The sequence below is a fragment of the Diabrotica virgifera genome, chromosome 10 (genome assembly GCF_917563875.1).
Source record: "Diabrotica virgifera virgifera chromosome 10, PGI_DIABVI_V3a".
In the NCBI taxonomy this organism is placed as follows: domain Eukaryota; kingdom Metazoa; phylum Arthropoda; class Insecta; order Coleoptera; family Chrysomelidae; genus Diabrotica; species Diabrotica virgifera.
In genome coordinates this window covers 9,508,147-9,519,044 of record NC_065452.1, presented here as the reverse complement: position 1 = coordinate 9,519,044, position 10,898 = coordinate 9,508,147, and positions in this window count along the sequence as shown.

Sequence of the window (10,898 nt, the reverse complement as noted above, 5' to 3'; positions counted from 1 at the left end):
AAATTATTTTCATTGTCAGGTGTTCTTTTGATGGTCATGTACTTCGTTTTGGTTTCATTTATTTTAAGCCTTCTGTTTCGTCCTTCAGGTTCAATTTCCTTGAATGCTTTTATTAGTCGTTGATTGCTCTTACTAATAAATATTAGCTACATTATCTGCATATGCGGTAATTTGCACTGTTTTGGTATTTATATGGCCGGTTACATTGGTTTTTCTGATGTCTGCCTGAAGAACTAGGTTGAACAGTAAGGTTGATAGTGCGTCTAACTGTCTCACTCCCATATTGATGTCAAATAGGGGGAGTCAGTTCTCCATCTACTCTTACTGCGGCTTTTGAACACTGCAAAGTCATTTTATGAGGCTGATATATATTTAGGTATATGTATATTAAGAAGGTCTTCCAACATTTTGTCTATTTGTCTCATTTGTTTAAAGTCTATACATATTAAATAGTTATATTTATGTCGTATTCATAAACTTTTTCTTGTATCGTTCTAAACATGAATATAACATTGTCTGTAGTGACTCTATTTGGTCTGAATCCGTTTTGATAATCTATTGTAGATAATAGAAGGAAGAACTTTGTGTACTGCATTTAGCAATGTAATTGGCCTATAATTCTGGCATTCCCTCTTATCTCCCTCTGCTATAATGCCAACTGCCCATTCCTCCGGCATTTGTTCCATGGTCCATGTTGATGTTATTAGATAATGAATTGTTCCATTCCTCGAGATTTATTGTTTTTTAGTTTTTTATTACATATTTGAACCACGTCCTCATAACTTGGATTTTCAGTGTGTTGCTCCGCCGCATAATCGAAATATTCTTTCCATCTCATAATAATTTTTTATTTCTCTGGTAGTAGTTCCCCGTCCTTGTTTTTGCATATCGTTAATTACTGTGTGATTTCTTTTATTCTTTTATGGAATAATGTATATAAAATAGATTTTAGGTTCATCACCACTGTTACCATTGGTAACAGTTAAAAATCTTGCAAATAAATATTTTATGATTACTGTGAAATAATTCCATTTTATTTTATTTTTTTTTTCGATCGAAATATGAGTGTTAATAGTAATTCACTAAAAAGCCAACTAGACGCACGAGAATACTGGCGAATTTATGCGACTCGGTTGCAGGTAAAATGTTAAATGGATGGGATTCTGCAGAAAGGAACCAAACCGCAAATATGTATTTTCCCTATGTGAAGCGTTTCACATGTCTGCTCTTATGGGGGCAGGGAAAGAACTAACTACTAAGATACTGGGGGGTCGAAATGGGGCTAGTAGAAGGAACAGACACATAAAGCCTCGTTGCAAGACGGCAGCTCAATGGTTGTGCGGTGGTATAGGTCGCAGATTCGTTAGGGAGGGGGAGGGGTGTTAAGACGACTAAACTACCATAATCAAATACAAAAGGGTACTTACTCAGACTAGAGGATCTTTCTACTATTTAACCAAAAGGACGCCGTTCGAAATAAATCCTCTGGTTCACATATGGGTACTTACTAGACATTCGGTCTATTAATTGGGGGGACATTCCTCATAGATTCCTCGTTTGGGGTCATACTGGGCTACTATTTACTGCATTCTATGACTTCTATGCCATTTTCTTTTCTTCTATACTAAAACTTACACAGTTGCATTAGACATCTGGTTAATAATTTTCCAAAGGTTATAGAAAGAAAAAGGTACATCTTCAAAAACATTTATTTAAAACTTCAAACTTTATTTTTACTATAAAAAATACTTTCTTCAATATGAAGTTATTACAACTACTAATTTACCAAAACTTTGACTTTGATATTACAAAGGTTTTAACCTGGTTTAGACTTAACAATACTCTCAAATATGAAAATGATTTTACATTACAAAAGAACTTGTTGGACAGTGTATGTCAACATAATATTTGACGTAGCTGTCAAATGTTAAAGTCACTGTCATTTACCATTATGAAAGCAATAGCAAATTATTATTATTTTTAAACTCTTTACCAGCAAACTTTATATCCATTTGGAATCCTTACAAAATTAAAAAAATGTCTAATACCTTTTTAAATCACTCTTCCAAACACAAACATCCTGTCATCACGCTTGTGGGTGGGGCGCAGGACTTTTATCTTCAATGGAAATGGAACGGACAACATGGGCGGATTTGGGCCAAATCAGACATCTCTTCGGAAAATAGAGGACTTCAAACTAGAGGACCATATTGGTCCACAAAGGGCACAGGATCATAATTAACCATCGGGGCTTCAACAAGGATACAGAAACCAAACCACTAAAATACCGGCTAACTGCGTCACCAATATTTGCACTTGCATTTTTCACCTTTCAAATCCAAGACTATGAAGTGAAACTTTTTACGGGTGTTCTCTAATGATTATAGAACAAGAATAAACCATTCTATTTGATTTCGCATAACTATAATACCCAAATTATGCCGGCATGGTGGTTTCTGGAGTTCAACAAGCTGGTCGAAGTGACACCAGCAAAGATTGGTGTAGAACTAACTGCGCTTCGCTCTGATGACACAGATCGAGAAAAGTATCGCGCATTTAAAAAAGCGATTTTCGCCCTTAATGCCGCAACGTCAACAAGCTCTGGACGGAACCATTAGGCTTTTCAAAGGGGAGTTAGGGTACTTTTCAGATGGACTAAACCATTTTTTCAAGGGGATTACCCTACTTTCTAACATTACGCAATATTTTGTAATGCTCAGAAGCAGGGCGGGCTTTAAAATATTTAGGACGGGATATATAGCATTAACAAATTGGAAAAATAGATGTTCTTTTTGGGAACTGGGATATAAAATTAATGAATGCTATTAACAAAACATTATAGCGGGAAATCCAACTGCTATATATTAACAGTATCATAGGTTATAAAATACTCCGTAGATACTTGTGCAGAAAAGAACCAAGCCACATACGAAATATACCGTCCTCTATGAGCAAAAGAACCAACCAACATTATCGTTGCAGCATGACAGCGTTCTGCAGAACAGATCCATGTGGGTTGGTTCCTTTATGCAAATTAACTTAAGTTATTTTGCAGAAGGGAACCAAGCCACAAAAGTGGATTCTTTTAAACAACTGTTTTCTTGACTTCACTTGAATTCACGGGACTTCCACTTCCAGAACAAATTATTAAATCCCAGTAATTTCATATTAATATTTTTTTAGCTTATACGCCTGATTATGTAACTCAATAATGGAAAATAAATGTTTGTTAATTTTGAATTCACTTAAGTTGCTTTGCAGAAGGGAACCAAGCCACAAAAGTGGATTTTTTTTAAAGCAACTCTTTTCTTGAATTCACGGGAATTCCAGATTTTGAAATCGAACAAATTATTAAATCTCAGTAATTTCTATTAACATTTTTTTAGATTATACGTCTGGTTATGTAACTCAGTAATGGAAAATAAATGTTTGTTAACTTTGAATTCACTTAAGTTGTTTTGCAGAAGGGAACCAAGCCTCAAAAGTGGATTTTTTTAAAACCAGTATGTGTTAAATCAAATCTAATGCATATATTGACGATTTTAATGTTAAACCGTGATTTAATAGAGAATTTTAAATTTGATCGTAAAGTTTTTGGCTAATATCTCAGTTTTAACAAAGTGTGGTTTGGATTCTTTCTGCAGAATCCCGTCCAAATGTGGATACAAATGAAGGTCCATCGGCTATCGGTCGGAGACGGATCGTGTCTGAAAATTTTGAAAGGCGAAGGCGTAAGAGCGCTTTGGTTATTAGTAGTATTGTTGCCACTTTTTGGAATGGTTACAATGGTAACTTAACTATTACAGTGTGCGTGCAACTAAACATGGATGAGTGTCGTTGACGACTTTTTTTTTAATATTTGACACTATGATTATCCAACTTAAAAATAGGTTTTCTAATTTAAAGCAAAAAAATTTTCAGATAGGGCTTTTCATCAATTTGTACAGCTATATGTACAAAAATTAGATACAGTTAAGTTAAAAAACAGAATTGAGAGTTCTTTATAATGATCCAGATTATATAAAAAAATGTACAAGAATTGTATCAATCAAACTGGAACATGAAGTAAAAACCACTTCTATGTAAAAGGTATATTTACTAAAAAAATTTTAAAATCCCAATGGATTCAATAAAATGAGTTCATCAGAACGTTTTCAAACCTATCGGTCCATCATCAGTGAATCTAAAATCAAATAAGTAATCCCACTATTAAAATTGAAAAGATGGTTGAAATTTTGAAAGTTAAAAAATGTGGTTATGATTACTTACTTGAATACTTGCAAAATAGTCCCAGAACCAAACAATGGTTGTGATTATAAATAAATCTACATTATGTTAAAAAAAAATTAACATGGCTAAACGCCGATGTTCAGGGATTAAACCTCTGGGAACATGGTGAAACTCTACCCGAGGACCCAATCAACCATCTTCGGTCAACGATGACTACTAAGTGTCAAAGCTGTGTAAGGAAATCCTTGATGTGACATTGACAGTTGAGGAAGAAGGTAGTCGATTTTCAAGGAAGTTTAAAAACAAAGTCATGATCCAAGACGAAGATATGGTAAAGATTTTAATATCTGAAAATGTCTGTTAATTAAATCTATTGTTTTTTAAAATTAAAAGAAAATGTGTTTTACAAAATAAAAATTATTTAACTGTAGGTAATTACAAATTGACTGTATCAAATAAAATTAACCTGATCAAAAAATTTCTCAATTTTTTTTAGAGAATTTTCTCAATTCTATAAAAATTGTTCCATAATAATTGCATTCCTGAATCATACTTTCTACTATCAGATTGACTATATCTTAACTCTAATTTATATAGTTTTTAATTTTCACGTACATTCAAATAAAAATTTCCCTTCTACCTATACAATCATTATTACAATATCAATAGACATACCGTGGACATATAAATTTCTTGATATAATATCCCTTTTCAAAATTTAAAGCTTCTTCTATATCACCACCTACTTATTTTTATTTCTGTCATTACTACTAATCAGCTTACATTTTCATTTTGAATTATTTGATCAGGTTAATTTTATTTGATACAGTCAATTTGTAGTTACCTACAGTTAAATAATTTTTATTTTGTAAAACACATTTTCTTTTAATTTTAAAAAACAATAGATTTAATTAACAGACATTTTCAGATATTAAAATCTTTACCATATCTTCGTCTTGGATCATGATTTTTGCTTTTAAATTTCCTTGAAAATCGACTACCTTTCCTTACGAAAGGATGACGAAGGATTTCCTTACACAGCTTTGACACTTAGTAGTCATCGTTGACCGAAGATGGTTGATTGGGTCCTCGGGTAGAGTTTCACCATGTTCCCAGAGGTTTAATCCCTGAACATCGGCGTTTAGCCATGTTAATTTTATTTTAACATAATGTAGATTTATTTATAATCACAACCATTGTTTGGTTCTGGGGCTATTTTGCAAGTATTCAAGTAAGTAATCATAACCACATTTTTTAACTTTCAAAATTTCAACCATATTTTCAATTTTAATAGTGGGATTACTTATTTGATTTTAGATTCACTGATGATGGACCGATAGGTTTGAAAACGTTCTGATGAACTCATTTTATTGAATCCATTGGGGTTTTAAAAATTTTTTAGTAAATATACCTTTTACATAGAAGTGGTTTTTACTTCATGTTCCAGTTTGTTTAACTATAAGGTATACAGCCAACCCAGGGAACTACCCCTCTTTAATTGTATCAATATTTAACATCTTCAGAACTTGATAATGCATTTCAGGAACCTTTTAAATTGGCAAACCTATTTTTAATAATTTCGGCTACAAGTGCATCCGTTGACAGAAGTTTTTCAGCAATGAAACGGATTAAAACATGCCAAAGAAATACCCAATTGCAAGATCGAATGTCGTCATTTTCTTTAATTTTCATTGAGTAACGCTTTTTAAATGGATTAATGACATAATTCTCTTTCTACGATTCTGTTATTAACATTTTTCCAGATAAAATAAACAAAAACTTATATTTGCGAAGTTCTTTTAAACAAGATTTTTTACATCTGGGTGTGGTAACATTTAAGAAAAAGTCACGCTTCGCCACTGGGGTTCATTAAATATCTGGTTCAGTTTAAACCAACGTATCCTTTAAAATATTAATCAATATTACCAATATACCTACTGTTAATTTGCAGTTGTGTAAATTTACCATCATTTAGCCCATGTTGCTTTGCTTACCCCTAGTGTTGAAGGTTTATTAATTATTGTCTGTCTTTAATAGATATACCCCGCATATTTCATTAGTAGTACATAGGTCGTATGGTCAAGATGCAACCGAGGGCAGGTTGTTGGAACAAAACACCCTGTATGTAATGGTGGTCGGCAATGCTATTTGCTGGTCACAGTTCAACTGATTTATAGGAGAGATAAATAATTTATACCCACATCGACAAAGCGTTTCTCTTCTGGAACCAAGATGTTCGTGTTTAAAATAAAGTTGTGTATGAAACGATATTTCATTGATTTTTTTCGTTCAACCAGACGCCTTGACATTAGTGCAGGTGTAAGTAAATAATTTGTAACCGTATATCCTTATTCCAAAGTTCGCGTTGTTACTTACCAATAATGCGTCAACTGATTTATTTGTTTCACAGAGCAAACTATAATACTACTTGCACGATCGAATAGGAAAGAAGCCGTTTAGTAAAGAATCCCACTGTTTTATTAATGATTGCTATGTCTTTACCCGCCACAAACTAATATTTTTTACCGAATGTTCGTTTGTTGCTGCTTAGCGCTTCCAGTGACGTACAAATAAGAAATCGTTAACATGAGGTTGTGTCTACAGCCTTTGCGACTGGTTTTAAATCCCACGAGTTTGCGCCGTATCAAATTCATATTCGTGAAGATCATATCCAAAAGTCACACCGATTTATCAGATATGTATGGTTGGACTATTGTCAACAGTTTGCAACTTGTCATCATGGCATAGATCGCAATGAGAAAAAAGAAAAAAAGAAAAAAAGAAAAAAGGCAATGATATGAGGAAGGCAACCGTAAATAAGTATTTCTGTCTAATTGGTCATCGGCAGTAGGCAATGGAGGCAGTTTTAAGAGGTCTAACATGGAAAACATGCCTGGTTTATTTCTATGGTGTAATTGTGGTTGGAAGATCCTTCGATGAATATGCCAAGAATCTGATAGAAGTCTTTCAACGATTGTGAGCAGCAAATTTGAAGTTAAATAGAAGAAGAAGAAATGTCACCTGTTTCGACGTCAAGTTAAGTAATTGAGACATATTATTTATAGAGTAATGGTGTAACAGCTTATTCTGAAAAATTTGCAGCAATTAAGGATATGTCAGTGCCAAAAGATAAACACGAAATTAGAAATTTCCTTGGTCTATGTACATATTATCGACTTGTCAAAGTATTTGCCAATATCCCCAAGCCCAGAAGAAGGCAAAGAAATGATCCAAACCATCTATGTTCCATCAATTATCCAGCGTAATCCAAACGGATAACGCTGCTCTAATGGCTCCTAAAATTCCGCAATCCAGAGGACCAGATGGCAAGATGGTAAAACGATTATAAGAATATGTTTAAGAGATCGAACACAGGGCTGGAAGAGTTCATTCAAATGCTGATGCTCTTTAAAGATGACCATACGTAACAAATCACTGTCTTAAATTAGAGGAACAACTTAGCCCCGTGGGACGAACCACCGTCATTAAGATCAGTGGCAGCATCAACACCTAAAAGACGCCTAATCAGACGATCTATGTATAAAAAAAGTATTGGGTTGGATGCGTCGAGGTGAGAAACCTTTCTGACAAGACATTAGTACATATAGTCTAGAAGTCATGTCCTACTGGAGTCTATGGAATTGCCTAGTACTTAAAGATGATCTTCTGTACAAATCCTATGTGAACAATAATGGTACAGAATCTAAGCTTCAGTTAGTCAGTCAGTACCTAAAAATAAAATGTCAGAAATATTCCGTCAGTTGTATGACGGTGTATCAGGTGGACAGTTTGGTATTACAAAGACTCTGCAAAAGGTTCTAGAATAGTTCTAGAACGGAAACTATAAAGATGATGTAAGAAGATGGTTTCAGAAATGTGAACTGTGAGTAATAGTCCAGTTGGTAAAAAGGGCACCCATAAAACAGTAAAATTTGGATAGTTCTTTGAAAAGAATAGTAATCGAGATGTCTGGTTCATTTCCAGAAATGGATGAAGGGAATAAATATATCCTAGTATTCAGGGATTATTTTACGAAATGGATTGAGGCCTATGCAATACCAAATCAAGAAGCTGTTACCAGTGCTTGTGAAATAATTCTTCAGCCGATGCGGTGTTCCTTTGTAGATCCACTCCGACCACGGATGAAAATTTAAGACAATCCTCTTTCAAAATATTTTTGAATTGATTGGTACTAATAAAACTATAATTAAACCCTTGCATCCTCACTCAGATGGAATGATCGAGAGGATGAACCGAATAGTAAGCCAGCACCTGCCCAAAGTGTTATCCGAACATCAGAGAAGTTGGGACAAACATTTTCATTTATTCCTAATAGCGTACCAATCGGCCGTGAATGAAACTATAGGCCAGACTCCAATCTGCTTGATGTTGGGTTGTAAAGTTAGTTTGCCTTGCGACCTCGAGTTTGACTGCAGATCTTCTGACGAGAATGTTGCAAATGTTGCCGCCTACAGATAAGAATGAAAAAAATTCATGCACTTGCCGACAACACATCCAGATAGCTAGTGACAGAATGAAACATCAATATGATCCTCGATGCAAGAGTGAAAGCTTGTAGGAGGTTTTGTAGGCAGTTTTAATGAATTTATCTAAAGTTAGGCGCACAGAAAGAGTGCTACATTCAGCGTAACCACAGAAGTTCAACAGGATCTTTTTAATGTTTCGAAAAATGTCTTCATAGCACACTGGTACCCAAGACCTCGAGATGACTAAAGGAATCTCGTCCATATTCAATAAGAGGTTCGGTCGCTTAGACGAGTTAAGAAATCAGCAGCCCAAATTTGGAAAAGTAATGCGATTAGATGGTCCTCGATCTTTGCTGTACCGGGTGTCCCAATAAGAATGACTCTCGGTCATATCTCAGGAACAGTTTATACTACAGCTTTGGGAAAAAAAATTTTATAACATAAGTTGCCTCGGGAAAAGCCTGGAAATTATTTTAATAATTGTAAGTACACCGCTAGAGGGCATAACTAAATACCAAAAATTTAAAAATCAAAATTTTACAAAATTTACCTAATGTAAGGGCACTGGAAATCCAATCGTCGTATTCTTCATAAAATTCTGCGCATATTTGATTTCACAAGTTTAAATCTACCTTTGCAAATTAGAGGTGAGGGTGAGAGGGAACCTTCTTATGAAAAAATGGCTGTAAGTCCGGTTCTGCTAGATCGAATTTTACATACTTGGTCTTATTGAAAACAAGAAATCTTTTCAGAAATCTAGTTTTTTTGGAGAATATTAAATACAATGCACAATATCTTACAATGCATTTTACAATGCATTTATATTTATTTTATATGCATTTGTAATGATATTACAATGCATTTTTAATCCTGTATAACACAATTAGACCAAATTAGCAAAATAATACCGAAAACCACATGTCGATAGGTACCTTTTTTCTATCTCGAGATATCTTCAGAAATGTGTAAAATTTTAACATAACTGTTACTGTCACCGGTAAATGAAATTAAGGAAAAGTAGTGTGCTATGGAAAAAACAAATAAACATTTTCCAGATGTAAACGTATATAATTAGTTGAAACAACAATAAGACAAACAACACTATAAAATATAACAAAGAAATAAAAGCAACTACTTACTTAGTCTTAGTGACTGCCTAAATGTTCAAATTGTTGCCCATCATTTTCGATGCAAGCATTTACTCTTTCAAGATTAGATTGAATAGCAACAGGTTTAACTGTTTTAGACTTTTATTTATGGGGACGGATTAAAGACCTTGTTTTTGCCGCTAGGCCCACTACGCGAGAAAACATGATCTAGAATCTAGAATCTAGAGAATACGAAACGCCATTCAAAGCATTTCGAAAGCAGAAATTGAGACTGCTGTTCAATTTACTCTTGAAAGAGTAAATGATTGCATCGAAAATGATGAACAGAAATTTGAACATTTGGGTCGTGGCTCTAAGTAAGTAGTTGCTTTTATTTCTTTGTTATATTTTATAGTGTTGTTTATCTTATTGTTGTTTTAATTAATTATATACTTTTATATCTGGAAAATATTTCTTTGGCAAGGAGAAATATTTGGAAAGCGAGGTCCAAGAAGAGGAAGAACATTCTGGTTAAAAAACCTCAGAACCTGGTTCAACACAACATCTGTGCAGCTTTTTCGCGCTGCTGCAGATAAGATAAAGATTGCCATGATGATCGCCAACATTCGTCACAGATAGCTACATCTAGAATAATAGTTTCTAAAATCAAGAGTAATAGTTTTTAAAATCGAGACTATTATTTTGGGAACAGGAACAGAGTATATTAAGTCGTTTATATTAGAATAATTTATTACGATTATGAAACACCTGGTATCAAGTCACCCTAACTTCTACTACAAACAGATAGACGTCGTTATAATCAGAAATGAAGGCATATGTTCATGCTCAAACAACAAAAATAATTCCATGCGGAAGAAGTACATTCTAAGAAGGAATAAACTCCTTACGCAAACTATAAAATGACGATATCGTAGCGTCACGTTCGACACATCTGCAATCTGCATTACATTCACGGTTGGAAGTGTCAACTCTCAAGCTAAAATGTTTCCGCAAACCGTTTAGTGACACTTTAAATACACACATCTCTAATTTTAAACATTCTGAACGAATACGAATGAAGCTCATTTCGTAT